Here is a 6974-nt window from a genome sequence, read left to right on the forward strand (position 1 = left end):
AAAATTTAAGAGTATAAACTAAGCAAAGTCCAAATGCTTTGAATGGGAGAGTTGAGCATGAGTTAAACCCAACTAGTATACACCCACTGAATAATAGGATTTACACGGGAGTTGTTATATTTCTGTTAATTCAATACATCTACTTTAGATGGCATTAGAAACTGGATTTATGCTTATGTGTTTATGCCATTCTCACTTACGTACTTTACTCTGGCTAAATTGGTCTTTCAGTTTTGGGTTGTGTTTTTTTTTAAAGTGTTCCTCAAGGCTTAATTTCATTTCAACCATTTTGAATTCACATTGTTCAAATTGAAATTTTAACATATTTCAGAAAGGTGCAAAATTTCATTTCTGCTCTTTCTGGATTTTTGGCCTGTGATATGCACAGTGTCTCAGGATGAGAAAGAACACCTAGGACCACCTTGTCTTTGAACATCTTTTCTAAAACTTATTGTATATCCGCCCTCCATAACAGCCATCCACCGGCCTGAGAGGCAGGAGACTCCGCCCTCCATAACAGCCATCCACCGGCCTGAGAGGCAGGAGACTCCGCCCTCCATAACAGCCATCCACCGGCCTGAGAGGCAGGAGACTCCGCCCTCCATAACAGCCATCCACTGGTCTGAGAGGCAGGAGACTCCGCCCTCCATAACAGCCATCCACTGGCCTGAGATGGAGTTCACCAGGCAGGTCCAGCTCCATCAGGACTAGCCTGGAAGAAGGAAGAGCCCTCTCTCCAATCCATCTGCCTTGGTCCAGGCCTCAGAGGGAGAGAAGAACCACTGGACCTCATCCCCTTTCCCTCCACCATTCCCTTCTCCTTTTGTTTCGTGTCTTTTAGATTGTAAGCCTGAGGGCAGGCAACTGTCTGATTAAAAATATTATTGTAAGCCGCCCTGAGAGCCATTAGGGCTGAAGGGCGGGATATAAATACCTAAATAAATAAATATATCCTTGATTTTAGTACAGTGGTACCCCGGGATACGAAATACCCAGGTTACGAAATTTCCGGGATATGAAAAAATCCCATAGGAAATAATTGTTCCGGGTTACGAATGTTTTTTCGGGTTACGAAAAAAATTTTGGTGCTTTTTTCGGCTTTTTCGCACGGAATCGCGGCTTTTCCCCATTAGCGCCTATGGCATTTCGGCTTGCGAAGGCTTTTCAGGTTACGAAAGCGGCCGCGGAACGAATTAAATTCGTAACCCGAGGCACCACTGTAGTAGTATTCAGCTAGTATACTTCCTTTAACAAATCTATATGGCATACATGGAGTTACTTCTTCACATTCTGATAAATGTGCCATACCACAAGATTGATCTTTATATGATTGTTTAGTCCCTGCTAGAAGAGACCCACTCAGTCAATGGGATTTACTTACATGTTGACTTGCTATTCAACAATTGTTTGAATGGCCTTTTTCTAGATGGAGCTAATGAACATTATTCAAACCAACGAATAGTATAAAGTAATTTGCCATTCTAATGCTTAATCTAACTGTCTCAAAGCCAAGCTTAGCGCACTACTCATTATGAACTAAGGCACTTGAATGTAATAAAACAACAACACAAAAAACAGAAAAGAAAGTGTATGAAATCCTTAAATAATATTTAAAAAGCAAAGCAAAGAACAATGCAGAGTTATTGTCATATTTATTTGTATCCCATCTTTCTCCCAAACGTTGGACTCACAATGTAGAAAGAACAATATAGCTAAAAACATACCGTATATACTTGACTATAAATTGACCTCATCTATAAGTCAAGGGCAGGTTTTGGGGCCAAAATTATGGATTTTGATATGACTCATGGATAAGCTGAGGGTAAAACTTAGCAGTGTGTAACAAAGGATGTAAAGCGTGAAGTAAAGGAAAACGATGCTAAAATCTTTAAAAATGTTGACAGGCATAATTGTTTGTGCTCACCCTAAAGGCTAGATGGATGAGATAGTAGAGAGGGTTGATGCTTCTTTTAGGTTTTCCAAGAAGAGATTAAGCTATTACCTTTCACTAGGGCATGGTTCCTTTTTTAATAAGAGTTGAAGTACAGTACTGTACTTACATTGACCCATGGATAAGTCGACCCAGGATTTTTGAGTCAAATTTTGAATCAATTTTCAACCACCCTACAGTCTTTTCCGCATCTGGAGGAACTGCTGGGTAAGCAGGAGAGGGAGGAGACTTACTTGTCTGTCAGGCCAGAAGACCTGCCAGATCAGGAAGGCAGCCCCTTCCCAGCCACATACAGGGTGACACCCCCCTCTCAGATGACTAATAATAGCCTCAGAAGCAAACCCCTCCTTCTGGGGTGACAGGAGTGGCCCTTCCTGCCCACCTCACCTTGCCTCCTTCCCTCCTTGCCTTGCTTCACATTTCTTGTCCAGTCTTCCTTGTCTTTTGGTAATAGCATTTCCAACAGCACCAAATGTTAGTCTACCTGTCTGCTTTCAGTGAAAACAGCACCAGCCCTATGACAAGCAAGGATGCATGGAAATGTGGTGATGAAAAGAGTTCCAGGGGAAAACAAAACAAAACAAAACAAAAACACCTCGGCTGGATGACTGTTCATTTGACCCATGAGCCAAAGGTTATGCATCCTTGTATGACATATGAGGTATCTAAGGAAATATCGGACAAAGTTTGATAAATAGAATTAGAGCAGGATAATTGTGTCTGTGGTTCTACCTGAGCACATGATGCAGTGTCTGTCCAACAGATGTTATGTAGTCCATCCATTGCTGGAACTTTCCTTTTTATTGATGGGAAAACCCGTCAATGTCTCCCAATCCCACTCCTTTTCCATTATTGATATATTTGTGATAAGCAGTTCCAATAAGTGGGCAGTCACATGGTGTGAATAGGTGTGTTTATGCTCCTGTTGCCTTCACTATTTCAAAGCCGGTTATTATTTTTCTTTTTTCAATATTTTTTTTTCCTTTCCTGTATTTTTATTAAATGAATTGCCATGATTACACAATTCTGCTAAAAATAAAATCCTGATATAGGTCTCTAAGGCCTGGTACATACTGGCAGGAAGTGGCATCCAGGGTTAGGGAGCGCGAACCAACCGCATGCTCCCTAACCCTAGCACGTCATGGCGGTGGTGTAATGGTGGCCTCTGGTCCACATGGGGGCCGCCATCGTGACGTAAGCGATGTGCAGCATATAGATGTCGCTGCATGTCGCTTACATCACAAATGCGCCAATGGCACACTCGTGACGTCCACGCAGCATCCCAAGAAGAACCTGGTTTTTCCAGGTTCTTTTTGGGGCAGAGGGATGCCGTGCAGTTTGGCTGCTGCGGCATCCCTCCAGAGGAAAAACGGCCGCCTCCAGCCTGCCCTTTTGTGCATTTCCATTCAGATGCTATGATAGGAGATACACAATGGACAAGAACCAACCTGTCTGTTGCAAATATTGTGAACTGGCTGTTTCATATGGCAAGTTATCATCATCCCCACATCCCCACCAATAGAGTTTTAGGGACACTTAACCCAATGAGCTTTGGGTATGTTATCTTCAGGATCAGTAATGTGATCTTGTTAATGACACAGAGAAAGCCACAACAAATCTGGGTTCTGCAATGTAATGGATGTAAGCCTGGACTCTGAGTTCTGCTTATCATTCTCAAAAGGTTGAATGTAGTGTAAATCTAGCTGCTATTTGTTTGGCAAGCCTGGCTGAATATAATCCCCATCCAGACTCCTACTCTCAAAAAGTGGTAACATGATCTGGCTATTCTTTATAGATGAAAGTGAACCAAGGGGTAAAAATTAAAATACAGACACAGTGGTACCTCGGGATACGAAATACCCAGGTTACGAAATTTTCGGGATACGAAAAAATCCCATAGGAAAACATTGTTTCGGGTTACGAATGTTTTTTCGGGTTACGAAAAAACTTTTGGTGCTTTTTTCGGCTTTTTCGCACGGAATCGCGGCTTTTCCCCATTAGCGCCTATGGCAATTCGGCTTACGAAGGCTTTTCGGGTTACGAACGGTGCCACGGAACGAATTAATTTCGTAACCCGAGGCACCACTGCATATGCATACATGCAAAAACTCATCAAAAATTAAATATAAATTGCTGCTACTATTACATTTTTGTTTGTTTGTTTGTTTGTTTGTTTGTTGTGTGACTTCAAGTCATTTACGATTTATAGTGGTTCTAAGGTCACCCTGTCATGGGGTTTTCTTGGCCACATTCATTCAAGGGGGGGTTTACCCTTGCTTTCTTTTGAGGCTGAGATAGTAACTCTTGCCCAAGGTGACCTCAGTTCCATGGCTGAGCAGGAATTTGAACCTTACTCTCCAGATTCATAGTCCAACGTTCAAACCACTATACCACACTGACTGTATATTTACTGTTTGTTGTTGTTAGCTTCCCCCAAATCAATTTTGGCTCATGACAACTCCATGAGTTAGAAACCACCAAGACATTCCTATTCACGAATCTATCCACCTGATATGCCATCTTCCTTTCTTTCTACAGTCCTTGACATTTTCTAGCATTATTGTCTTTTCTAGTGGGTCATACCTTCTCATAATGTGGCTGAGGTATGACAATCTCAGTTTTGTCATCTTGGCTTCCAAAGAGAGTTCAGGCTTGATTTGTTCTATGAGCTATTAGTCTGTCTTGTTTGTCAGTTGTATTCTCAACACTCTTCTTCAGCAGCATGTTTCAAGTGAGTTTATTTTCTTTTTATCCATTTTCTTCACTATCCCGCTCTCACATCCATACATGGTGATGAGAAACACTATAGCTTGGACAATCCTAACAAGTGTTCAGTTTTATGTCTTTGCACTTTAGGATCTTGTCCATTTCTTGCATAGCTGCCCTTCCCAGTCCTTGTCTTCTTCTGATTTCGTGACTGCAGTCTCTGTTCTGATCAGGTATGGGAAATCTTTTCTATTTCACTTTCTTCATTGTCTAATTTGAATTTATATAAATCCGCCACGGTCAATATTTTTGTTTTCTTAATGTTTGGCAGTAAGCCTGCTTTTGCACTTCTTCTTTTACTTTCTTTAATAATTGTTCCAAAGCTTTGTTGTTTCTGCTAGTAGTGTAGTGTTGTCTACAGATCTTAAAACATCAATATTCCTTCCTCTGAGATTCATTCCTCCATCCTCTCTGCATTTGATATTTTCTCCATACATGTTGAACAAATAGCTTGATAGAATGCTGCCTTGTCTTACTCCCTTTTCAATTGGGAACTATTCTCCCCCCCCCCCCCCCCCCCATATTATGTTCTAACGGTAGCCTCTTATCCTGAGTACAGGCTGCATATCAGGACAATCAAATGTCTTTCTTTAAGAGCAAGCCATAACTTTTCATGATCTATACAGTCAAAGGCTTTGCAACAGTCTAAAAAGCATAAGCTGACTTTCTTCTGGAATTCCCTACTAGACTCCAGTGTTTGCAATGTAATCCTTTATTTCTCTTCCTTTCCTGAAATCAGCTTGCACATCTAGAATTTCCTGCTCCATATATGGGAGGGGGCTTTGTTGTAGAATTTTGAGCATGATTTTGTTTGCATGTGAAATTAATGCAATGGTCCTGCAGTTACTGCACTCTGTACTGTACTTCTGTTAAAAATTCTCAGAGCAAAAACATGTTTTTTTTTCTAATCCAAATTATACCTATGTCTCTTTCGACCTTGAGAATTAAAAAGTGGTAAAGACTGATTAATTCATATATTTTTGATAATAAAAAATCCCGTTTCTCTCAATCTATCAGATTCCTCCCCTCAAAAATGTGTTTGTGTGGGGGAGGTTAGCCATAACAGATCTTCAGTTATATTTCACAGTTTTTGAATTGTCTCAGACGATCCCTTTAATGAAAAAAAGTAGTAATATCTAATGGGTAAAAATGGAACTTAATACTGTACTGATTTACACACTTTCCACAGTAAATCTTTTTTAAAAGTATCAGGAAAGGAGATTAAAGGGCTAAACAACCCTTGGCTGGCAAAAATGGAAAGATATTCTCTCTGCAGATTTGTCACCTAATTGTCCATTTTTACATCATCCAAAAAATTTTCATGATGATAAATTTTGGCAATATAAAGGTTGGAAAGAAAAAGGAATTTATCAAATTAAAGACCTCTTTAAGAATAATAAACTCAAATCAATTGAAGATTTAGCATCAACTCTAGATCCATTACTGATCTCGTGGTTTCAGTTTAAGCAAATAAAAACTTTTTTCTCTAGCTTACTTAAGAAAGGGGAAAGATTGAGATCTATGACTCCCTTCGAAATTTAATGTAATGATCCTGTTGGAAATAGTAAAGGTTCAGTCTCCCAAATACATCATCTCATCTTGATGAATTCATACCATGATATCATATGTATCAAAACATTGTGGGAAAGTGAACTAAATATATCAATTCCAGAATCAGATTGGTGTGCTATTTGGTCATCTTCTGTGTTGAAGTCAAGATCAGCTTTAACCTGAGAGAACTTTCTAAAGCTAGTACATAAATGGTATCTGACCCCTGTTAGGAAATCACAGATGATAAAATCTACATCACCTCTGAGTTGGAGAGGTTGTCCAGTCTTAGGGACTTATATCTATATGTGGTTACACTGCTCCAAAATTACCCACTTCTGGCATGATGGGATCAACCAAATTGCTTCAATTACAAAATAAAAAAATGCCCAGCTTTTTTGTTATTTTCAATATACACAAAAGGTAATAAATCTTTAAAAAATAGAAAGTTGATATCTTTTTTGCTGACAGCAGCTCATCTAGAAGTGGTTAATAATTAGAAAACAGGTCTTGTATCCCTGGATAGCTGGTGGAAAAGACTTTGGGATCAATGGCATGTGGAGAAATTAACATATAACATGAAATATAACTCAAAACAACAAAATCAAAGACCTGTTCAGGAAAAATGGTCTCCTCTTATAGATTATGATAATACAAATTTTACATCATTTCTCCTCCATCTAGCCACTGTTCTTTATGGTCAGATTTA

The sequence above is a fragment of the Sceloporus undulatus genome, chromosome 2 (genome assembly GCF_019175285.1).
Source record: "Sceloporus undulatus isolate JIND9_A2432 ecotype Alabama chromosome 2, SceUnd_v1.1, whole genome shotgun sequence".
Taxonomy (NCBI): domain Eukaryota; kingdom Metazoa; phylum Chordata; class Lepidosauria; order Squamata; family Phrynosomatidae; genus Sceloporus; species Sceloporus undulatus.